This window comes from Salvelinus fontinalis, chromosome 16 (genome assembly GCF_029448725.1).
Source record: "Salvelinus fontinalis isolate EN_2023a chromosome 16, ASM2944872v1, whole genome shotgun sequence".
NCBI lineage: Eukaryota > Metazoa > Chordata > Actinopteri > Salmoniformes > Salmonidae > Salvelinus > Salvelinus fontinalis.
This window is the reverse complement of record NC_074680.1, coordinates 51,036,212-51,061,636: the sequence shown is the minus strand read 5'-3', so window position 1 is coordinate 51,061,636 and position 25,425 is coordinate 51,036,212. Positions and strand designations below refer to the sequence as shown.

Here is a 25,425-nt window from a genome sequence, read left to right as displayed (position 1 = left end):
AGTAGGCATTGTGGTGGTGTAAAACCTTGGTAGAGCATGGGTGGAGTAGGCATTGTGGTGCTGTATAACCTTGGTGGAGCATGGGTGGAGTAGGCATTGTGGTGCTGGAAAACCTTGGTAGAGCATGGGTGGAGTAGGCATTGTGGTGCTGTATAACCTTGGTGGAGCATGGGTGGAGTAGGCATTGTGGTGGTGTAAAACCTTGGTAGAGCATGGGTGGAGTAGGCATTGTGGTGCTGTAAAACCTTGGTAGAGCATGGGTGGAGTAGGCATTGTGGTGCTGGAAAACCTTGGTAGAGCATGGGTGGAGTAGGCATTGTGGTGCTGTAAAACCTTGGTAGAGCACGGGTGGATAGGCATTGTGGTGCTGTAAAACCTTGGTAGAGCATGGGTGGAGTAGGCATTGTGGTGCTGTAAAACCTTGGTAGAGCATGGGTGGAGTAGGCATTGTGGTGCTGTAAAACCTTGGTAGAGCATGGGTGGAGTAGGCATTGTGGTGCTGTAAAACCTTGGTAGAGCATGGGTGGATAGGCATTGTGGTGCTGTAAAACCTTGGTGGAGCATGGGTGGAGTAGGCATTGTATAAAACCTTGGTAGAGCATGGGTGGAGTAGGCATTGTGGTGCTGTAAAACCTTGGTGGAGCATGGGTGGAGTAGGCATTGTGGTGGTGTAAAACCTTGGTAGAGCATGGGTGGAGTAGGCATTGTGGGGCTGGAAAACCTTGGTAGAGCATGGGTGGAGTAGGCATTGTGGTGCTGTAAAACCTTGGTAGAGCATGGGTGGAGTAGGCATTGTGGTGCTGTAAAACCTTGGTGGAGTAGACATTGTGGTGCTCATGTAAATTTCCTTGATTCTTCAGCTTCAGACCAATGCCTACTTCTCACTTCAAACATAGTTTTTAGTTTTTAATTTCCATGGTTTTTACAAGGTGCTTCTCTGTTAGAGGAACTGCACACGCTGATTTGTTTTTTGGGCTCTTCAAGAAATGCTGGCGGCCATGACAGATGAAATGCTGGCGGCCATGACAGATGCCAAGCGCGAGTTGGCTTGTGGGTGGGGTTTGATGTGAGTGTTTTTTTTGGGTGTGTCCTTTCCACCACCAATACATATCCATCTGTCAGAACCTTGCAGCTGTTTCCTCAATCACAAAAAACAAACCTCCTGCAGGTTGAGGTCCATAACTACAGGCTGAGATGCCGGAGGAAGCTTTGAATAGGTCCGTAGCCTACAGAGTAATACCACAATAATGTATGAGCTAAATGTATGTACACTAAACAAAAATATGAACGTGACAAATAAATTGTTGGTCCCATGTATAATGTGCTGAAATATAAGATCCCAGAAATGTTCCATACGCACAAGCTTATTTGTCTAAAATGTGGTGCACGAAAGTGTTAAGATTCCTGTTAGTGAGAATGTATCCTTTGCCAATATAATCCATCCACCTGACAGGTGTGGCATATCAAGAAGCTGATTAAACAGCATGATCATTACACAGGTGCACCTTATGCTGAGGACAATAAAAGGCCCCTCTAAAATGTGCAGTTTTGTTTTGATGGAGCGTGCAATTGGAATGCTGATTGCAAGAATGTCCACCAGAGCTGTTGCCAGAGAATTTAATGTAAATTTCTCTACCATAAGCCGCCTTCAACATTGTTTTAGAGAATTTGGCAGTCCGTCCAGCCAGCCTCACAACCTCAGACCACGTGTATGGTGTTGTGTCGGCGAGCGGTTTGCTGATGTCAACATTGTGAACAGAGTGCCCCATGGTGGCAGTGGGGTTATGGTATGGGCAGGCATAAGCTACGGACAACGAAAACACAGTTGAATTTTATCGATTGCAATTTGAATGCACAAAGATACCATGACGAAATCCTAAGGCCTATTGTCGTGCCATTCATCCGCTGCCATCAGCGCTGCCATGCACGGCCCGATGTCTCAAGGATCTGTACACAATTTCTGGAAACTGAAAATGTCTTGGCCTGCATACTCACCAGACATGTTTGGGATGCTCTGGATCGATTTTTTAGGGCATTTCCAGTTCCCGCCAATATCCAGCAACTTGGCACAGCCACTGCAGAGTGGCACAACATTCCACAGGCCACAACATTCCACAGGCCACAACATTCCACAGGCCACAACATTCCACAGGCCACAACATTCCACAGGCCTGATCAACTCTATGTGAAGTAGATGGGTCGTGCTGCATGAAGCAAATGGTGGTCACACCAGATACTGACTTGGTTTTCTGATCCACGCCCCTAATTGTTTTTGAAGGTATCTGTGACCACCTGATGCATATCTGTATTCCAGGGTCATGTGAAATCCATATATTAAGGCCGATTTAATGTATTTAAATTTATTGATTTCCTTACAACAATCTTTTGAAATTTGTTGCATGTTGAGTTTATATTTTTATAATAAATCCCAAATACAAGGAACTGAAACATAAAAGTACTCGAAAGCCCAAAATTAGGAATCAATCATGTGGAAATAGAAACAAAAGGAGATAAGTGGGGGACTGGAGGTGTGTTGGATGATGGGGTGCCCGAATGTTTATGTGATTGGAAAAGTGTGATGACTTGAAAGTGAGTGAGAGTCTCCACTTTTGTGCATGTGACATACAGTGCATTGGCAAAGTATTCAGACCCCTTCACTTTTGCCACTTTGTTACATTACAGCCTTATTCTAAAATGGATTAAATAAAAACATTTCCTCATCAGTCTACACACAATACCCCAAAATTTAGTAAGCAAAAACTGTTTTTTAGAAATATTATTTTGCAAATTTAAATCTGAAATACATAAGTATTTATTTATTTAATTATCTCACCTTTATTTAAACAGGTAGGCTGTAACGGCTGGTGCTCTCCTCATCCTCGGATGAGGTGAGGAGAGAAGGATCTTCAGACCAAAACGCAGCTTGCGGGAAATAAGCCATCTTTTTATTTATAACAACGATGAAGATGGCAACACGAAAACAAACACTTTTCAAAACTACAAAACAAGAAAACGACGTTGACGAAACCTGAACATAAACTTACATAACTAAACATAAACTTACGTACAGGAAACAGACGACATCGAAACGAAACGAAACAAACAAACGCTACAGTCCCGTGTGGCACGAACATACATACTGACACAGGAGACAATCACCCACAACGAACACTGTGACAACGCCTACCTAAATATGACTCTTAATTAGAGGAACGCCAAACACCTGCCTCTAATTAAGAGCCATACCAGGTAACCCAAAACCAACACAGAAACAGAAAACATAGAATGCCCACCCAACCTCACGTCCTGACCAACTAACACACATAACAACTAACATAAATAGGTCAGGAACGTGACATTACCCCCCCCACAAGGTGCGAACTCCGGACGCACCAGCACAAAGTCTAGGGGAGGGTCTGGGTGGGCATCTAACCACGGTGGTGGCTCAGGCTCCGGGCGCGGTTCCCACCCCACCATAATCCATCCTAGCTTCCTCCCTCCAAGAATGTCCACCCTCTTTTTTCCCCCACAAAATCCTCTTAATAACATACCTAATAAGGACAACACCGGGACAGAGAGATAAATCAAGACAGAGGGATAGATAAGAATATAGAGGTAGATGAAGATAGAGAGGGAGATCAGGATAGAGGGGCAACTCCGGACTGAAAGGCAGCTCCGGACAGAGAGACAGCTCTGGACTGATGGGCAGTTCTGGGTATCTAGCCTTTTCAGGCTGAAGGGCAGCTCATGGCTGCCTGACGGCTCTCGACGCTCATGGCAGGCTGACGGCTCTCGACGCTCATGGCAGGCTGACGGCTCTCGACGCTCATGGCAGGCTGACGGCTCACGACGCTCATGGCAGGCTGACGGCTCTCGACGCTCATGGCAGGCTGACGGCTCTCGACGCTCATGGCAGGCTGACGGCTCTCGACGCTCATGGCGCTCTGACGGCTCTGGCTGCTCATGGCGCTCTGACGGCTCTGGCTGCTCATGGCGCTCTGACGGCTCTGGCTGCTCATGGCGCTCTGACGGCTCTGGCTGCTCATGGCTCGCTGGCGGCTCTGGCAGATCCTGTCTGGTTGGCGGCTCTGGCAGATCCTGTCTGGTTGGCGGCTCTGGCAGATCCTGTCTGGTTGGCGGCTCTGGCAGATCCTGTCTGGTTGGCGGCTCTGGCAGATCCTGTCTGGTTGGCGGCTCTGGCAGATCCTGTCTGGCTGACGGCTCTAGCGGCTCCTGTCTGGCTGACGGCTCTAGCGGCTCCTGTCTGGCTGACGGCTCTGTAGGCTCATGGCAGACGGGCGGCTTTGCAGGCTCATGGCAGACGGGCGGCTTTGCAGGCTCCTGGCAGACGGATGGCTCAGACGGCGCTGGGGAGACGGATGGCTCAGATGGCGCTGGGGAGACGGATGGCTCAGATGGCGCTGGGGAGACGGATGGCTCAGATGGCGCTGGGGAGACGGATGGCTCTGGCCGGATACGGTGCACTGTAGACCTGGTGCGTGGTGCCGGAACTGGAGGCACCGGGCTAAGGATAAGCACCTTCCTACTAGTGCGGGGAGCAGGAACAGGGCACACTGTACTCTCAAAGCCTACTCTATCCCTGATGCGAGGTACCGGCACTGGTGACACCGGGCTGAGGACAAGCACATCAGGATTAGTAGGGGGAGAAGATACAGTGTGTTCAGGGCTCTGGAGACGCACAGGTGGCTTAGTGCGTGGTGCCGGAACTGGAGGCACCGGGCTAGATACACGCACTACAGGGAGAGTGCGTGGAGGAGGAACAGGGCTCAGGATACGCACTGGTAGCCTAGTGCGTAGTGTAGACACTGTAGGTACTAGGCTGGGGCGGGGAGGTGGTGCCGGAAATACCGGACCGTGGAGGCGTACTGGCACTCTTGAGCATTGAGCCTGCCCAACCTTACCTGGTTGAATACTCCCGGTTGCCCGACCAGTGCGGGGAGGTGGAATAACCCGCACCGGGCTATGTAGGCGAACCGGAGAAACCATGCGTAAGGCAGGTGCCATGTATGCCGGCCCGAGGAGACGCACTGGAGACCAGACGCGTTGAGCCGGCCTCATGACACCTGGCTCAATACCCAATCTAGCCCTCCCAGTGCGGGGAGGTGGAATAACCCGCACTGGGCTATGCACTCGTACAGGAGACACCGTGCGCTCTACTGCGTAACACGGCGCCTGCCCGTACTCCCGCTCTCCATGGTAAGCCTGGGAAGTGGGCGCAGGTCTCCTACCTGCCCTTGGCCCACTACCTCCTAGCCTCCCCCCAAGAAATTTTTGGGAATTACTTACGGGCTTTTCGGGCTTCCGTGCCAGACGCGTTCCCTCATAGCTCCGGTTCCTCTCTCCGGTAGCCTCTGCACTCCCCAGTGCCTCCAGCTGCTCCCATGGCTTTTCGGGCTTCCAGCCACGTCTCCTTGCTGCCTCCTCAAACCACCTCTCCTGGGCTTTAGCTGCCTCCCTCTCTTCCTGAGAACGGCGATTTTCTCCTGCCTTAGCCCAGGGACCTTCTCCATTCATTATCTGCTCCCATGTCCAGAAATCCTTGTTTTTCTCCTGTCCCTTACTCCGTTTATTTTTCCCTTGCCGCTTGGTCTTAGCGTGGTGGGTGATTCTGTAACGGCTGGTGCTCTCCTCATCCTCGGATGAGGTGAGGAGAGAAGGATCTTCAGACCAAAACGCAGCTTGCGGGAAATAAGCCATCTTTTTATTTATAACAACGATGAAGATGGCAACACGAAAACAAACACTTTTCAAAACTACAAAACAAGAAAACGACGTTGACGAAACCTGAACATAAACTTACATAACTAAACATAAACTTACGTACAGGAAACAGACGACATCGAAACGAAACGAAACAAACAAACGCTACAGTCCCGTGTGGCACGAACATACATACTGACACAGGAGACAATCACCCACAACGAACACTGTGACAACGCCTACCTAAATATGACTCTTAATTAGAGGAACGCCAAACACCTGCCTCTAATTAAGAGCCATACCAGGTAACCCAAAACCAACACAGAAACAGAAAACATAGAATGCCCACCCAACCTCACGTCCTGACCAACTAACACACATAACAACTAACATAAATAGGTCAGGAACGTGACATTACCCCCCCCACAAGGTGCGAACTCCGGACGCACCAGCACAAAGTCTAGGGGAGGGTCTGGGTGGGCATCTAACCACGGTGGTGGCTCAGGCTCCGGGCGCGGTTCCCACCCCACCATAATCCATCCTAGCTTCCTCCCTCCAAGAATGTCCACCCTCTTTTTTCCCCCACAAAATCCTCTTAATAACATACCTAATAAGGACAACACCGGGACAGAGAGATAAATCAAGACAGAGGGATAGATAAGAATATAGAGGTAGATGAAGATAGAGAGGGAGATCAGGATAGAGGGGCAACTCCGGACTGAAAGGCAGCTCCGGACAGAGAGACAGCTCTGGACTGATGGGCAGTTCTGGGTATCTAGCCTTTTCAGGCTGAAGGGCAGCTCATGGCTGCCTGACGGCTCTCGACGCTCATGGCAGGCTGACGGCTCTCGACGCTCATGGCAGGCTGACGGCTCTCGACGCTCATGGCAGGCTGACGGCTCACGACGCTCATGGCAGGCTGACGGCTCTCGACGCTCATGGCAGGCTGACGGCTCTCGACGCTCATGGCAGGCTGACGGCTCTCGACGCTCATGGCGCTCTGACGGCTCTGGCTGCTCATGGCGCTCTGACGGCTCTGGCTGCTCATGGCGCTCTGACGGCTCTGGCTGCTCATGGCGCTCTGACGGCTCTGGCTGCTCATGGCTCGCTGGCGGCTCTGGCAGATCCTGTCTGGTTGGCGGCTCTGGCAGATCCTGTCTGGTTGGCGGCTCTGGCAGATCCTGTCTGGTTGGCGGCTCTGGCAGATCCTGTCTGGTTGGCGGCTCTGGCAGATCCTGTCTGGTTGGCGGCTCTGGCAGATCCTGTCTGGCTGACGGCTCTAGCGGCTCCTGTCTGGCTGACGGCTCTAGCGGCTCCTGTCTGGCTGACGGCTCTGTAGGCTCATGGCAGACGGGCGGCTTTGCAGGCTCATGGCAGACGGGCGGCTTTGCAGGCTCCTGGCAGACGGATGGCTCAGACGGCGCTGGGGAGACGGATGGCTCAGATGGCGCTGGGGAGACGGATGGCTCAGATGGCGCTGGGGAGACGGATGGCTCAGATGGCGCTGGGGAGACGGATGGCTCTGGCCGGATACGGTGCACTGTAGACCTGGTGCGTGGTGCCGGAACTGGAGGCACCGGGCTAAGGATAAGCACCTTCCTACTAGTGCGGGGAGCAGGAACAGGGCACACTGTACTCTCAAAGCCTACTCTATCCCTGATGCGAGGTACCGGCACTGGTGACACCGGGCTGAGGACAAGCACATCAGGATTAGTAGGGGGAGAAGATACAGTGTGTTCAGGGCTCTGGAGACGCACAGGTGGCTTAGTGCGTGGTGCCGGAACTGGAGGCACCGGGCTAGATACACGCACTACAGGGAGAGTGCGTGGAGGAGGAACAGGGCTCAGGATACGCACTGGTAGCCTAGTGCGTAGTGTAGACACTGTAGGTACTAGGCTGGGGCGGGGAGGTGGTGCCGGAAATACCGGACCGTGGAGGCGTACTGGCACTCTTGAGCATTGAGCCTGCCCAACCTTACCTGGTTGAATACTCCCGGTTGCCCGACCAGTGCGGGGAGGTGGAATAACCCGCACCGGGCTATGTAGGCGAACCGGAGAAACCATGCGTAAGGCAGGTGCCATGTATGCCGGCCCGAGGAGACGCACTGGAGACCAGACGCGTTGAGCCGGCCTCATGACACCTGGCTCAATACCCAATCTAGCCCTCCCAGTGCGGGGAGGTGGAATAACCCGCACTGGGCTATGCACTCGTACAGGAGACACCGTGCGCTCTACTGCGTAACACGGCGCCTGCCCGTACTCCCGCTCTCCATGGTAAGCCTGGGAAGTGGGCGCAGGTCTCCTACCTGCCCTTGGCCCACTACCTCCTAGCCTCCCCCCAAGAAATTTTTGGGAATTACTTACGGGCTTTTCGGGCTTCCGTGCCAGACGCGTTCCCTCATAGCTCCGGTTCCTCTCTCCGGTAGCCTCTGCACTCCCCAGTGCCTCCAGCTGCTCCCATGGCTTTTCGGGCTTCCAGCCACGTCTCCTTGCTGCCTCCTCAAACCACCTCTCCTGGGCTTTAGCTGCCTCCCTCTCTTCCTGAGAACGGCGATTTTCTCCTGCCTTAGCCCAGGGACCTTCTCCATTCATTATCTGCTCCCATGTCCAGAAATCCTTGTTTTTCTCCTGTCCCTTACTCCGTTTATTTTTCCCTTGCCGCTTGGTCTTAGCGTGGTGGGTGATTCTGTAACGGCTGGTGCTCTCCTCATCCTCGGATGAGGTGAGGAGAGAAGGATCTTCAGACCAAAACGCAGCTTGCGGGAAATAAGCCATCTTTTTATTTATAACAACGATGAAGATGGCAACACGAAAACAAACACTTTTCAAAACTACAAAACAAGAAAACGACGTTGACGAAACCTGAACATAAACTTACATAACTAAACATAAACTTACGTACAGGAAACAGACGACATCGAAACGAAACGAAACACAATAGGAAAATCTGTATACAGTGTGTGCAAATGGAGTAAGGAGGTAAGGCAATAAATAGGCCAATAGTGGCGAAGTAATTACAATTTAACAAATAGATGTGCAGATGATGATATGCAAGTAGAAATACTGGTGTGCAAAAGAGCAGAAAACAAAAACAAATCTGGGGTTCAGGTAGGTAGTTGGTTGGATATTTACAGATGAGCTGTGTACAGCTGCAGCGATCGGTAAGCTGCTCAGATAGCTGTTCAATTCAGTGAGGGTCCAACTTCAGCGATTTTTGCAATTCGTTCCAGTCATTGGCAGCAGAGAAATGGAAGGGAAGGCGGCCAAAGTGGGTGTTAACTTTGGGGATGACCAGTGAGATATACCTGCTGGAGCGCGTGCTACGGGTGGGTGTTGCTATGGTGACCAGTGAGATATACCTGCTGGAGCGCGTGCTACAGGTGGGTGTTGTTATGGTGACCAGTGAGATATACCTGCTGGAGCGCGTGCTACTGGTGGGTGTTGCTATGGTGACCAGTGAGATATTCCTGCTGGAGCGCGTGCTACTGGTGGGTGTTGTTATGGTGACCAGTGAGATATACCAGCTGGAGCGCGTGCTACTGGTCGGTGTTGCTATGGTGACCAGTGAGATATACCTGCTGGAGGGCGTGCTACAGGTGGGTGTTGTTATGGTGACCAGTGAGATATACCTGCTGGAGCGCGTGCTACGGGTGGGTGTTGTAATGGTGACCAGTGAGCTGCGATAAGGCGGAGCTTTATCTAGCAAAAACTTATAGATGACCTGGAGTCAGTGGGTCTGGCGACGAATATGTAGCGAGGGCCAGGCGACTAGAGCATACATTTTGCAGTGGTGGGTAGTATATGGGGCTTTGGTGACAAAACGGATGTCACTGTGATAGACTGCATCCAGTTTGCTAAATAGAGTGTTGGAGGCTATTTTGTAAATGACATCGCCGAAGTCGAGGCTCGGTAGGATAGTCAGTTTTACGAGGGTAAGTTTGGCGGCGTGAGTGAAAGAGGCTTTGTTGCGAAATAGGAAGGCGATTTCAGATTTAATTTTGTATTGGAGATTCTTAATATGAGTCTGGAAGTAGAGTTTACAGTCTAGCCAGACACCCGGGCCAGGTCGATTAGTGTTTTAAGTGTTTTAGGGAGCGTTTGACAGTGATGAGGGGTTTGACCGCGGACCCATAACGGATGCAGGCAATGAGGCAATGATCACTGAGATCCTGATTGAAAACAGCAGAGGTGTATTTGGAGGTGTATTTGGAGGGCAAGTTGGTTAGGATAATATCTATGAGGGTGCCCATGTTTACTGACTTAGGGTTGTACCTGGTGGCTTCCTTGATGATTTGTGTGAGATTGAGGGCATCTATCTTGGAATGTAGGACGGCCGGGATGTTAAGCATTTCCCAGTTTAGGTCACCTAACAGAACGAACTCTGAAGATAAATGGGGGGCAATCAATTCACATATGGTGTCCAGTATTCAGACACTTTGCTTTGAGACTCTAAATGGAGCTCAGGTGCATCCTGTTTTCATTGATCATCCTTGAGATGTTTCTACAACTTGATTGGAGTTCACCTGTGGTAAATTCAATTGATTGGACATGATTTGGAAAGGCACACACCTGTGGTCCCACAGTTGACACTGCATGTCAGAGCGAAAACCAAATCATGAGGTTGAAGAAATTGTCCATAGACCTCTGAGACAGGATTGTGTCGAGGCACAGATCTGGGGATGGGTACCTAAAAATGTCTGCAGCATTGAAGGTCCCCAAGAACACAGTGGCCTCCATCATTCTTAAATGGAAGAATTTTGTAATCTCCAAGACTCTTCTTAGAGCTGCCTGGCCGCCCGGCCAAACTGAGCAATCGGGGGAGAAGGGCCTTGGTCAGGAAGGTGACTAAGAACCCGATAGTCACTCTGACAAAGCTCCAGAGTTCCTCTGTGGAGATGGGAGTGTCACACCCTGATCTGTTTCACCTGTCTTTGTGCTTGTCTCCACCCCCTTCCAGATGTCACCCATCTTCTCCATTATGTGTATTTATATCTGTGTTCTCTGTTTGTCTGGGGCCAGTTCGTTTTGTTCGTAGAACCTACCAGCTTTTCTCCGCTCTTTTCTTCGCTTCTGTCTTGTCTTATTTCCTGTTTTCTAGTTTTTTCCCGGCTTTGACCCTTCTGCCTGTCCTGACCCTTCTGTCTGTCCTGACCCTTCTGCCTGTCCTGACCCTTCTGCCTGTCCTGACCCTTCTGCCTGTCCTGACCCTTCTGCCTGTCCTGACCCTTCTGCCTGTCCTGACCCTTCTGCCTGTCCTGACCCTTCTGCCTGTCCTGACCCTGAGCCTGCCGTCCTGTACCTCCCTGTTGATGTAATAAACATCAGTACTTTGACACAGTCTGCATCTGGGTCTTACGTTAAAATGTAATAGGGAGAATCTTCCAGAAGGACAACCATCTCTGCAGCACTCCCCCAATCAGGTCTTTATGGTAGAGTAGCCAGACGGAGGCCACTCCTCAGTAAAATGCATATGACAGCCCAATTGGAGTTTGCCAAAAGGCACCTAAAGGACTCTCAGACCATGAGAAACAAGATTCTCTTGTCTGATGAAACCAATATTGAATTATTTGGCATATACATTTTTCGAGCTAATACATAATGTAATACACTTATCATAGATTGGTTGTAATCCAGAGAGGCTAGATAAATGATCTAGATCCTCTATGAGGCTGTGGATCCAAATTGCGGATTTAAAAGAAACATGAATCGTCAGCTGACACATTTGTTTTTAATAAATGACACATTTGTTTTTAATGAGCCCTGGACTTCTAGCCCCGCAATACTATTGTTGGATCTGAATTTAATAGCTAACATTTCGATGGCCATAATAAATAGTTATGCCGATAGTGGACAACCCTGTTTTACTCCTCTTGACAGTTTAATACTTTCTAAGAAGTACACATTATTTACACTTTTACACCCAGGGTTACTATACATAACTTAAACCCAATTTATAATTGATTCTCCAAAGTTAAAATAGTCCAGGCATTTATATATACATTCTAGTCATACTTTATGAAAGGTCTTTTTAAAATCAGCTATGAATAACCGGCCTGGTTTCCCAGATTATTCATAGTGTTCTATTATTTCCAGTAAAAAAAAAACTGTCTGATTAGGATGAATAATATCTGACAATACCTTTTTAATAAAATGCATTTTGTAATAATTTTTGCATCACAACACTGAAGTGTAACAGTATAATTTTAAACCGTCCCCTCGCCCCGACACGGGCGCAAACCAGGGACCCTCTGCACACATCAACAACTGTCGCCCACGAAGCATCGTTACCCATCGCTCCACAAAGGCCACGGCTGTTTTAGGCAACCATTTTGTTAGGTGGACTGGATATTTACCACCTGGGTCCTGTTTCAGTAGTAGTGAAGTCAGAACTTCTTCCCGAGTCTCAAAACAGGCTAATAATGGACCTCTGACTACATCAGAAAAGGTTTGATATACCCTCAACTGGTATGCCGTCCAGTCATGGAGTTTTCCAGGACTTAAAGTTTTAAATAGCATCAAGAAGTTCCTCCTCTGTAATTATGCCTTCACATGAGTCTTTCTGTATAGCTGTTCATTTTACACTGTTAAGAGAAAAAAAAATCCTTACAATTAACTTCAGTTACTGGAGATGGAGGAGACTGAAATTAAAACATATGTTTAAAGTACTTTACTTTCTATTTCAAAATATTGTTTGGTGAATCATGGATGACTCCGTCATTTGTAAGAAGTTTCAGTAAATTATTTTTTGGATTTGCATTTATATGTTGAAGATAATTATTTCTTTATGTGCATTTTTCCCAATATTCCACTTCGCTATATTTTTACAATATTTTACACTTGATCTTTCTTGGAATAAATTTCTCCAGTTCTTTTTATAAATTTGTTTTAACTTATTCTGTGCCTCCGTGGTACAGTTTTTATTTGTATCTACCTGTCCTGTTAGTTCCGCTATTTCCTTTCTTGTTAATATGACCAAATAATATGTAATAATTAATAATTAATAATTAATTTGACCAAAATTATTGTTGTTTTAAAGATGACTATCAAATTGCAAGTTGTCATCCAGCTTTGATCAAAATATCCTACGTGGAAATTCTGTAAGAGTAATGCGTATGCCAATTATTTGCTTGTTCATCTAGAGCTGTGACGGTCATGACATTTTGTCAGCTGGATATTTGTCAATCAAATAACTGCCGGTAATTGACCATTAATTAACATAAACACATTCAGCATCTCCTGGCTTCCACACATATCCTTAAAGCCACTGATGCAGAACTTTGGAACATCTACATTTAAAAAAGTCTAATAAACCCATTTAATATAGCCTACACCATCACAATGAATCCATAATTTATTTTAGACAGGTCTAAAGAAACATGATAAGAATAAAATGTAGTCTATTTCAGAAGAACAGAATACCATACTCTGAGTTGTCCTGATGTTAGGTCCTGATCTGGCTAAGTCATCTGACTGTGGGCTACACTAGTTCATTTAGCAGACAAGCTTAGAATTCTGTAGCATTATTTATATTATTTTATAGTATGAAGATTACAATGGAACAAAGCAGAACAAAATAGAAAGGATATTTTCTGCAAATGATTTGAGGAGGTGCACATGTGGCTATTCTGTGTTGAGCAGTTAACAAAGAAACAGTTACTACTATATACTTCATTTAAAGTTATTTATGCAACTTTAGTTGTGATACAAATGTTGGGCTATATGTTTAGATTTTTATACAGTATAAGGCTGCATGATGCGACTAATGAAGACTTGAAAAAGTAGCATGAAAGACATGAGCTCTGTTTATTGCGCAGGCTGTACACACTTCATCAGTCTCTCATTCACAATTTGACAAGCACTTGATAATGCCTCGGATTTCCCGCCGGCATCCCTTTTGTGTGGCCGTAATGCCCCCTAAAAAAATACATGCTTTTTGCAGCCAGTGGCCGTTGGGCCCTTGGGCAGAATCTAATAGTTATAATTTACTTCTCCCTGCTGCGTGCGCCAAAGCAACTCTCCCTCAAATGGCTCTGTCAGGTGATCGGGTCTTTCTCACAGGCTACAAGTGAAGACACATCAGGGACGCAACTGCTCACGTCCTTATCCAATCCCGAGGTGCATATCGAAGATACTGGAAGAACTGTCCACATTCACTTTTCGTCAGCCAACAAGATGAGTAGACCTACCGAACAGCAAAAGCACTAGCCTGTGTCAATCTACTATCTCCCATAGTACAACAGTTGACCTACTCTATTCTGTGTGAGAAAGACGTATTCCAAACATAGTCTGGGACAGATGGGATAGATCCCACATTAATACAACTTTTTTAAGCAATGAGGCTGACAATCTCTGTAATTGCAAACAAAGGTTTCTGTACCAAATATTAAGTTCTGCTTTTCTGATGTATCAAATACTTATGTCATGCAATAAAATGCAAATGAATTACTTAAAAATCATACAATGTGATTTTCTGGACTTTTGTTTAAGATTCCGTCTCTCACAGTTGAAGTGTACCTATGATAAAAATTACAGACCTCCACATGCTTTGTAAGTAGGAAAACCTGCAAAATCGGCAGAGTATCAAATACTTGTTCTCCCCACTGTATATACTGTATTCTATTCTACTGCATTTTAGTCAATTCCCCTCCAACATTGCTCGTCCTAATATGTATATATTTCTTAATTCCATTTTTGTAACAGTCCTGACCTGTTTTATGTTGTTTTTATGTGTTTATGGTCAGGGCATGTGTTTTGGGTGGGCAGTCTATGTTATTCGTTTCTATGTTGGTTTTGGTTTGCCTGGTATGGCTCTTGATTAGAGGCAGGTGGTTTGCATTTTCCTCTAATCAAGAGTCATATTTAGGTAGGGCATTCACACTGTTTGTTTGTGGGTGGTTGTCTCCTGTGTCTGTGTCTATGTTTGCACCATACGGGACTGTATACGGTTTGTTCATTTCATGTAGTCTGTTCCTGTTCATTTCGTTCTTCACGTTGTATGTAAGTTCGTAGTTCAGGTCTGTCTACTTTCGTTTTGTTATTTTGTATCATTTTCAAGTATAGTTCGTTTTGTCTTGTTAAATAAATTCATCATGTCATTTCAACGCGCTGCACCTTGGTTCAATCCCTGCTCCTCCTCTTCGGATGAAGAGGAGGAGGACCGTCATTACAGAACCACCCACCAAATTACCAGAACCAAGCAGCGGGGAAGAGGACAGCAACCGCAGAAATCCCAGGACTTGTGGACTTGGGAGGAAGAGTTGAACGGAGAAGGACCCTGGGCACAGGCTGGGGAGTATCGCCGCCCCAAAGCTGAGCTGGAGGAAGCGAAAGCTGAGCGGCGGCGATATGAGGAGGCAGCACGGCAGCGGGACAGGTACGAGAGGCAACCCCAGAAATTTTTTGGGGGGGGGCTAGAGAGGAGTGTGGCTAAGCCAGGTAGCAGACCTGAGCGCACTCCTCGTGCTTATTATAAGCAACGCGTCACTGGTCAGGCACCGTGTTATGCGGTTAAGCGCACGGTGTCGCCAGTGCGTGCCCATAGCCTGGTGCGCTATAGGGCAGCCCCCCGAAAGTGTCAAGTGAGTGTGGGCATCCAGCCGGGGCGTATTGTGCCTGCTCAGCGCGTCTGGTCTCCGGTACGCAGTTTCGGTCCAGGGTATCCTGCGCCGGCTCTGCGTGCTGTGTCTCCGGGGCGCTGGGAGGGTGCAGTGCGTCCTATGCCTACGCTCCGCTCGTACCGGGCTAATGTGGGAGTGGAGCCTAAGGGAGAAGTGCGCGTAGTAGGCACTAGATCTCCAGTGCTCATCCACAGCCCGGTTCAACCTGTGCCTGCACTCTGGAGGGTACGGGCTGGAGTAGTATGCCAGAGCCGTCAGCCAGACAGGAGCCGCCAGAGCCTTCCGCCAGACCGGATCAGCCAGAGCCTTCCGCCAGACCGGATCAGCCAGAGCCTTCCGCCAGACCGGATCAGCCAGAGCCTTCCGCCAGACCGGATCAGCCAGAGCCTTCCGCCAGACCGGATCAGCCAGAGCCTTCCGTCAGACCGGATCAGCCTTCAGAGCCGTCCAGCCAGGATCCGCCAGAGCCAGCCAGCCGGGACCTGCCCCTTGTCCCGGTGTTGCCCCTTGTCCCGGTGTTGTCCCTCAGTCCGGAGCTGCCGTCCCTCAGTCCGGGGCGGCCCCTAAATCCAGCGGGACCCATGTCTAGGGTTCCCAGTCCAAGGTCGGTGGCGAGGGTCGCCACCTTGAGGAAGACACAGAAGCGGGGATTTATTATGGTGGGATTGGGACAGCGTCCTGAGCCGGAACCACCACCGTGGTCAACTGCCCACCCGGACCCTCCCCTGGACTTTGTGCTTGTGCGCCCGGCGTGCGCATCTTGAGGGGGGGGTACTGTAACAGTCCTGACCTGTTTTATGTTGTTTTTATGTGTTTATGGTCAGGGCATGTGTTTTGGGTGGGCAGTCTATGTTATTCGTTTCTATGTTGGTTTTGGTTTGCCTGGTATGGCTCTTGATTAGAGGCAGGTGGTTTGCATTTTCCTCTAATCAAGAGTCATATTTAGGTAGGGCATTCACACTGTTTGTTTGTGGGTGGTTGTCTCCTGTGTCTGTGTCTATGTTTGCACCATACGGGACTGTATACGGTTTGTTCATTTCATGTAGTCTGTTCCTGTTCATTTCGTTCTTCACGTTGTATGTAAGTTCGTAGTTCAGGTCTGTCTACTTTCGTTTTGTTATTTTGTATCATTTTCAAGTATAGTTCGTTTTGTCTTGTTAAATAAATTCATCATGTCATTTCAACGCGCTGCACCTTGGTTCAATCCCTGCTCCTCCTCTTCGGATGAAGAGGAGGAGGACCGTCATTACAATTTTAGATTTGTGTATTGTTGTGAATTGTTAGATACTACTGCACTGTTGGAGCTAAGAACACAAGCATTTTACCAAAACCCGCAATAACGTCTGCTAAGTATGTGTATGTGACCAATACAATTTGATTTGATTTATAGAAATGTTGCGTAACATGAGCTCATGGGCTCTCATGAAGTGTTTGAATAGATTTTCCAAAACATTTGCATTGATGTCAGAGTGGTTAGAGGGACAATAGAGTGCTGAGTACCAGGCAGGTAGCAAGTTTGGTAGACTACTAATGACCATCAGCAGCATCAGAGCTGGGAGAAGACTAATGACCATCAGCAGCATCAGAGCTGGGAGAAGACTAATGACCATCAGCAGCATCAGAGCTGGGAGAAGACTAATGACCATCAGCAGCATCAGAGCTGGGAGAAGACTAATGACCATCAGCAGCATCAGAGCTGGGAGAAGACTAATGACCATCAGCAGCATCAGAGCTGGGAGAAGACTAATGACCATCAGCAGCATCAGAGCTGGGAGAAGACTAATGACCATCAGCAGCATCAGAGATTTTGGTGAAGATTAATCACTGTCATTAATTGGCTATGTGGAATTTGACTGACATCATGAGTCATGAACGCCGGTGTGGAGGTAATATGGTCACCATAACAACCCTAGTCCTGACCAGACCTAAACTTCTATATCCCCGGTAGAGAGCAGAGTTTCCTGTAGTCCTGACCAGACCTAAACTTCTACATCCCCAGTAGAGAGCAGAGTTTCCTGTAGTCCTGACCAGACCTAAACTTCTACATACCTGGTAGAGAGCAGAATTTCCTGTAGTCCTGACCAGACCTAAACTTCTACATACCTGGTAGAGAGCAGAGTTTCCTGTAGTCCTGACCAGACCTAAACTTAAATATCCCCAGTAGAGAGCAGAGTTTCCTGTAGTCCTGACCAGACCTAAACTTCTATATCCCGGGAGACAGCGGAGTTTCCTGTAGTCCTGACCAGACCTAAACTTCTACATACCTGGTAGAGAGCAGAATTTCCTGTAGTCCTGACCAGACCTAAACTTCTACATACCTGGTAGAGAGCAGAGTTTCCTGTAGTCCTGACCAGACCTAAACTTATATATCCCCAGTAGAGAGCAGAGTTTCCTGTAGTCCTGACCAGACCTAAACTTCTATATCCCTGGTAGACAGCAGAGTTTCCTGTAGTCCTGACCAGACCTAAACTTCTATATCCCTGGTAGAGAGCAGAGTTTCCTGTAGTCCTGACCAGACCTAAACTTCTATATCCCTGGTAGAGAGCAGAGTTTCCTGTAGTCCTGACCAGACCTAAACTTCTACATACCTGGTAGAGAGCAGAGTTTCCTGTAGTCCTGACCAGACCTAAACTTCTATATCCCCGGTAGAGAGCAGAGTTTCCTGTAGTCCTGACCAGACCTAAACTTCTATATCCCCGGTAGAGAGCAGAGTTTCCTGTAGTCCTGACCAGACCTAAACTTCTCATTCCCATGCTATGCTGACCACTGCAGCCAGATCTGTAAAACTGTAAATCTCTCTGACTTCAGAGTAAAGCTGCTTAATCAGTTAATTCTCTGAATGTTGATTGGTCGAATGGATTATAACGATGGGGACATTAATACCGCTCAGCTTCCTGGTTCACTAAAGGTTGCATCCACACTTTGCACAACCACTTATTTGGACTGAAGTCTGAAGAGAGAATACAACTAGCAAATTAGAGCAGTCAGAACATTCTAGTTGCTGATATTTCTGTTTTGCTGTTTTAGTCAGGACTGTTTTAGTCAGGACTGTTTTAGAAGTGCTGTTTTAGTCAGTGTTGTTTTAGTCAGGGCTGTTTTAGTCGGGGCTGTTTTAGTCAGGGATGTTTTAGTCAGGGCTGTTTTAGTCAGGGCTGTTTTAGTCAGGACTGTTTTAGTCAGGGCTGTTTTAGTCAGGGCTGTTTTAGTCAGGACTGTTTTAGTCAGGGCTGTTTTAGTCAGGGCTGTTTTAGTCAGGACTGTTTTAGTCAGGACTGTTTTAGTCAGGGCTGTTTTAGTCGGGGCTGTTTTAGTCGGGGCTGTTTTAGTCAGGGCTGTTTTAGTCAGGACTGTTTTAGTCAGGTCTGTTTTAGTCAGGGCTGTTTTAGAAGTGCTGTTTTAGTCGGGGCTGTTTTAGTCGGGGCTTTTAGTCGGGGCTGTTTTAGTCGGGGCTGTTTTAGTCGGGGCTGTTTTAGTCAGGGCTGTTTTAGTCAGGGCTGTTTTAGTCAGGACTGTTTTAGTCAGGACTGTTTTAGTCAGGGCTGTTTTAGTCAGGGCTGTTTTAGTCAGGGCTGTTTTAGTCAGGGCTGTTTTAGTCGGGGCTGTTTTAGTCAGGGCTGTTTTAGTCGGGGCTGTTTTAGTCGGGGCTGTTTTAGAAGTGCTGTTTTAGTCAGGGCTGTTTTAGTCAGGGCTGTTTTAGTCGGGGCTGTTTTAGTCATGCTGTTTTAGTCAGGGCTGTTTTAGTCGGGGCTGTTTTAGTCGGGGCTGTTTTAGTCAGGGCTGTTTTAGTCAGGGCTGTTTTAGAAGTGCTGTTTTAGTCAGGACTGTTTTAGTCAGGACTGTTTTAGTCAGGACTGTTTTAGTCATGCTGTTTTAGTCAGGACTGTTTTAGTCAGAACTGTTTTAGTCAGGACTGTTTTAGTCGGGGCTGTTTTAGTCTGGGCTGTTTTAGTCGGGGCTGTTTTAGTCGGAGCTGTTTTAGTCAGGACTGTTTTAGTCGGGGATGTTTTAGTCAGGGCTGTTTTAGTCGGGGCTGTTTTAGTCAGGACTGTTTTAGTCAGGACTGTTTTAGTCAGGGCTGTTTTAGTCAGGACTGTTTTAGTCAGGGCTGTTTTAGAAGTGCTGTTTTAGTCAGGGCTGTTTTAGTCAGGGCTGTTTTAGTCAGGGCTGTTTTAGTCAGGACTGTTTTAGTCAGGTCTGTTTTAGTCAGGTCTGTTTTAGTCAGGGCTGTTTTAGAAGGGCTGTTTTAGTCAGGGCTGTTTTAGTCAGGGCTGTTTTAGTCAGGGCTGTTTTAGTCGGGGCTGTTTTAGTCAGGACTGTTTTAGTCGGGGCTGTTTTAGTCAGGACTGTTTTAGTCATGCTGTTTTAGTCATGCTGTTTTAGTCAGGACTGTTTTAGTCAGGACTGTTTTAGTCTGGGATGTTTTAGTCAGGGCTGTTTTAGTCGGGGCTGTTTTAGTCAGGACTGTTTTAGTCAGGGCTGTTTTAGTCAGGGCTGTTTTAGTCGGGGCTGTTTTAGAAGGGCTGTTTTAGTCGGGGCTGTTTTAGTCAGGGCTGTTTTAGTCAGGACTGTTTTAGTCAGGGCTGTTTTAGTCAGGGCTGTTTTAGTCGGGGCTGTTTTAGTCGGGGCTGTTTTAGTCGGGGCTGTTTTAGTCGGGGCTGTTTTAGTCGGGGCTGTTTTATTCGGGGCTGTTTTAGTCATGCTGTTTTAGTCAGGGCTGTTTTAGTCGGGGCTGTTTTAGTCGGGGCTGTTTTAGTCGGGGCTGTTTTAGTCAGGGCTGTTTTAGTCAGGGCTGTTTTAGAAGTGCTGTTTTAGTCAGGACTGTTTTAGTCAGGACTGTTTTAGTCAGGACTGTTTTAGTCGAGGCTATTTTAGTCGGGGCTGTTTTAGTCGGGGCTGTTTTAGTCGGGGCTGTTTTAGTCAGGGCTGTTTTAGTCAGGGCTGTTTTAGTCAGGACTGTTTTAGTCATGATGTTTTAGTCGGGGCTGTTTTAGTCAGGGCTGTTTTAGTCAGGGCTGTTTTAGTCGGGGCTGTTTTAGTCAGGGCTGTTTTAGTCAGGACTGTTTTAGTCAGGACTGTTTTAGTCAGGACTGTTTTAGTCATGCTGTTTTAGTCAGGACTGTTTTAGTCGGGGCTGTTTTAGTCATGCTGTTTTAGTCAGGGCTGTTTTAGTCAGGGCTGTTTTAGTCTGGGCTGTTTTAGTCGGGGCTGTTTTAGTCGGAGCTGTTTTAGTCAGGACTGTTTTAGTCGGGGATGTTTTAGTCGGGGATGTTTTAGTCAGGGCTGTTTTAGTCGGGGCTGTTTTAGTCGGGGCTGTTTTAGTCAGGACTGTTTTAGTCAGGACTGTTTTAGTCAGGGCTGTTTTAGTCAGGACTGTTTTAGTCAGGGCTGTTTTAGTCGGGGCTGTTTTAGTCGGAGCTGTTTTAGTCAGGACTGTTTTAGTCAGGGCTGTTTTAGTCGGGGCTGTTTTAGTCGGGGCTGTTTTAGTCAGGACTGTTTTAGTCAGGACTGTTTTAGTCAGGGCTGTTTTAGTCAGGACTGTTTTAGTCAGGGCTGTTTTAGAAGTGCTGTTTTAGTCAGGGCTGTTTTAGTCAGGGCTGTTTTAGTCAGGACTGTTTTAGTCAGGACTGTTTTAGTCAGGGCTGTTTTAGTCAGGACTGTTTTAGTCAGGGCTGTTTTAGAAGTGCTGTTTTAGTCAGGGCTGTTTTAGAAGTGCTGTTTTAGTCAGGGCTGTTTTAGTCAGGTCTGTTTTAGTCAGGGCTGTTTTAGAAGTGCTGTTTTAGTCAGGGCTGTTTTAGTCAGGGCTGTTTTAGTCAGGGCTGTTTTAGTCTGGGCTGTTTTAGTCAGGACTGTTTTAGTCGGGGATGTTTTAGTCAGGGCTGTTTTAGTCGGGGCTGTTTTAGTCAGGACTGTTTTAGTCAGGACTGTTTTAGTCAGGGCTGTTTTAGTCAGGACTGTTTTAGTCAGGGCTATTTTAGAAGTGCTGTTTTAGTCAGGGCTGTTTTAGTCAGGGCTGTTTTAGTCAGGACTGTTTTAGTCAGGTCTGTTTTAGTCAGGGCTGTTTTAGAAGTGCTGTTTTAGTCAGGGCTGTTTTAGTCAGGGCTGTTTTAGTCGGGGCTGTTTTAGTCAGGACTGTTTTAGTCGGGGATGTTTTAGTCAGGGCTGTTTTAGTCGGGGCTGTTTTAGTCAGGACTGTTTTAGTCAGGACTGTTTTAGTCAGGGCTGTTTTAGTCAGGACTGTTTTAGTCAGGGCTGTTTTAGAAGTGCTGTTTTAGTCAGGGCTGTTTTAGTCAGGGCTGTTTTAGTCAGGACTGTTTTAGTCAGGTCTGTTTTAGTCAGGGCTGTTTTAGAAGTGCTGTTTTAGTCAGGGCTGTTTTAGTCAGGGCTGTTTTAGTCAGGGCTGTTTTAGTCAGGACTGTTTTAGTCGGGGCTGTTTTAGTCAGGACTGTTTTAGTCATGCTGTTTTAGTCAGGGCTGTTTTAGTCATGATGTTTTAGTCGGGGCTGTTTTAGTCAGGACTGTTTTAGTCGGGGATGTTTTAGTCAGGGCTGTTTTAGTCGGGGCTGTTTTAGTCAGGACTGTTTTCGTCAGGGCTGTTTTAGTCAGGGCTGTTTTAGTCATGCTGTTTTAGTCGGGGCTGTTTTAGTCGGAGCTGTTTTAGTCAGGACTGTTTTAGTCGGGGCTGTTTTAGTCAGGGCTGTTTTAGTCGGGGCTGTTTTAGTCAGGGCTGTTTTAGTCAGGGCTGTTTTAGTCGGGGCTGTTTTAGTCGGGGCTGTTTTAGTCGGGGCTGTTTTAGTCAGGGCTGTTTTAGTCAGGGCTGTTTTAGTCAGGACTGTTTTAGTCAGGGCTGTTTTAGTCAGGGCTGTTTTAGTCAGGACTGTTTTAGTCGGGGCTGTTTTAGTCGGGGCTGTTTTAGTCGGGGCTGTTTTAGTCAGGGCTGTTTTAGTCGGGGCTGTTTTAGAAGTGCTTTTTTAGTCAGGGCTGTTTTAGTCGGGGCTGTTTTAGTCGGGGCTGTTTTAGTCAGGGCTGTTTTAGTCAGGGCTGTTTTAGAAGTGCTGTTTTAGTCAGGACTGTTTTAGTCAGGACTGTTTTAGTCGAGGCTATTTTAGTCAGGGCTGTTTTAGTCGGGGCTGTTTTAGTCGGGGCTGTTTTAGTCAGGGCTGTTTTAGTCGAGGCTATTTTAGTCAGGGCTGTTTTAGTCAGGGCTGTTTTAGTCGGGGCTGTTTTAGTCGGGGCTGTTTTAGTCGGGGCTGTTTTAGTCGGGGCTGTTTTAGTCAGGGCTGTTTTAGTCAGGGCTGTTTTAGTCAGGGCTGTTTTAGTCAGGGCTGTTTTAGTCAGGGCTGTTTTAGAAGTGCTGTTTTAGTCAGGACTGTTTTAGTCAGGACTGTTTTAGTCGAGGCTATTTTAGTCAGGGCTGTTTTAGTCGGGGCTGTTTTAGTCGGGGCTGTTTTAGTCAGGGCTGTTTTAGTCAGGGCTGTTTTAGTCAGGGCTGTTTTAGTCAGGGCTGTTTTAGTCATGCTGTTTTAGTCATGCTGTTTTAGTCATGCTGTTTTAGTCGGGGCTGTTTTAGTCAGGGCTGTTTTAGTCAGGGCTGTTTTAGTCGGGGCTGTTTTAGTCAGGGCTGTTTTAGTCAGGGCTGTTTTAGTCTGGGCTGTTTTAGTCAGGGCTGTTTTAGTCAGGGCTGTTTTAGTCAGGACTGTTTTAGTCAGAACTGTTTTAGTCATGCTGTTTTAGTCAGGACTGTTTTAGTCGGGGCTGTTTTAGTCTGGGCTGTTTTAGTCGGGGCTGTTTTAGTCGGAGCTGTTTTAGTCAGGACTGTTTTAGTCGGGGATGTTTTAGTCAGGGCTGTTTTAGTCGGGGCTGTTTTAGTCAGGACTGTTTTAGTCAGGACTGTTTTAGTCAGTGCTGTTTTAGTCAGGACTGTTTTAGTCAGGGCTGTTTTAGAAGTGCTGTTTTAGTCAGGGCTGTTTTAGTCAGGGCTCTTTTAGTCAGGGCTGTTTTAGTCAGGACTGTTTTAGTCAGGTCTGTTTTAGTCAGGGCTGTTTTAGAAGTGCTGTTTTAGTCAGGGCTGTTTTAGTCAGGGCTGTTTTAGTCAGGGCTGTTTTAGTCGGGGCTGTTTTAGTCAGGACTGTTTTAGTCGGGGCTGTTTTAGTCAGGACTGTTTTAGTCATGCTGTTTTAGTCAGGGCTGTTTTAGTCATGCTGTTTTAGTCGGGGCTGTTTTAGTCAGGACTGTTTTAGTCGGGGATGTTTTAGTCAGGGCTGTTTTATTCGGGGCTGTTTTAGTCAGGACTGTTTTAGTCAGGGCTGTTTTAGTCAGGGCTGTTTTAGTCAGGGCTGTTTTAGTCAGGGCTGTTTTATTCAGGGCTTTTTTAGTCAGGGCTGTTTTAGTCAGGGCTGTTTTAGTCGAGGCTGTTTTAGTCATGCTGTTTTAGTCGGGGCTGTTTTAGTCGGGGCTGTTTTAGTCGGGGCTGTTTTATTCGGGGCTGTTTTAGTCATGCTGTTTTAGTCAGGGCTGTTTTAGTCAGGGCTGTTTTAGTCGGGGCTGTTTTAGTCAGGGCTGTTTTAGTCAGGGCTGTTTTAGAAGTGCTGTTTTAGTCAGGACTGTTTTAGTCAGGACTGTTTTAGTCATGCTGTTTTAGTCAGGACTGTTTTAGTCGAGGCTATTTTAGTCAGGGCTGTTTTAGTCGGGGCTGTTTTAGTCAGGGCTGTTTTAGTCAGGGCTGTTTTAGTCAGGGCTGTTTTAGTCAGGGCTGTTTTAGTCAGGCTGTTTTAGTCATGCTGTTTTAGTCATGCTGTTTTAGTCATGCTGTTTTAGTCGGGGCTGTTTTAGTCAGGGCTGTTTTAGTCGGGGCTGTTTTAGTCGGGGCTGTTTTAGTCGGGGCTGTTTTAGTCGGGGCTGTTTTAGTCGGAGCTGTTTTAGTCAGGACTGTTTTAGTCGGGGATGTTTTAGTCGGGGATGTTTTAGTCAGGGCTGTTTTAGTCGGGGCTGTTTTAGTCAGGACTGTTTTAGTCAGGACTGTTTTAGTCAGGGCTGTTTTAGTCAGGGCTGTTTTAGTCAGGACTGTTTTAGTCAGGGCTGTTTTAGTCGGGGCTGTTTTAGTCGGAGCTGTTTTAGTCAGGACTGTTTTAGTCGGGGATGTTTTAGTCAGGGCTGTTTTAGTCGGGGCTGTTTTAGTCAGGACTGTTTTAGTCAGGGCTGTTTTAGTCAGGGCTGTTTTAGTCAGGACTGTTTTAGTCAGGGCTGTTTTAGAAGTGCTGTTTTAGTCAGGGCTGTTTTAGTCAGGGCTGTTTTAGTCAGGGCTGTTTTAGTCGGGGCTGTTTTAGTCAGGACTGTTTTAGTTGGGGATGTTTTAGTCAGGGCTGTTTTAGTCGGGGCTGTTTTAGTCAGGACTGTTTTAGTCAGGACTGTTTTAGTCAGGGCTGTTTTAGTCAGGACTGTTTTAGTCAGGGCTATTTTAGAAGTGCTGTTTTAGTCAGGGCTGTTTTAGTCAGGGCTGTTTTAGTCAGGACTGTTTTAGTCAGGTCTGTTTTAGTCAGGGCTGTTTTAGAAGTGCTGTTTTAGTCAGGGCTGTTTTAGTCAGGGCTGTTTTAGTCAGGGCTGTTTTAGTCGGGGCTGTTTTATTCAGGACTGTTTTAGTCGGGGATGTTTTAGTCAGGACTGTTTTAGTCAGGGCTGTTTTAGTCAGGGCTGTTTTAGAAGTGCTGTTTTAGTCAGGGCTGTTTTAGTCAGGACTGTTTTAGTCAGGTCTGTTTTAGTCAGGGCTTTTTTAGAAGTGCTGTTTTAGTCAGGGCTGTTTTAGTCAGGGCTGTTTTAGTAGGGGCTGTTTTAGTCAGGACTGTTTTAGTCGGGGCTGTTTTAGTCAGGACTGTTTTAGTCATGCTGTTTTAGTCAGGGCTGTTTTAGTCATGCTGTTTTAGTCGGGGCTGTTTTAGTCAGGACTGTTTTAGTCGGGGATGTTTTAGTCAGGGCTGTTTTAGTCGGGGCTGTTTTAGTCAGGGCTGTTTTAGTCATGCTGTTTTAGTCGGGGCTGTTTTAGTCAGGACTGTTTTAGTCGGGGATGTTTTAGTCAGGGCTGTTTTAGTCGGGGC

At 47.2% G+C, this 25,425-nt stretch overlaps 1 protein-coding gene across 5 annotated transcripts in view; it reads left to right on the top strand.

Moving 5' to 3' along the window:
- Window positions 1-25,425, top strand: part of LOC129813324 (fibroblast growth factor receptor 3) — a 211,854-nt gene that overhangs the window by 59,197 nt on the left and 127,232 nt on the right. The gene's annotated exons all lie outside the window — the stretch shown is intronic.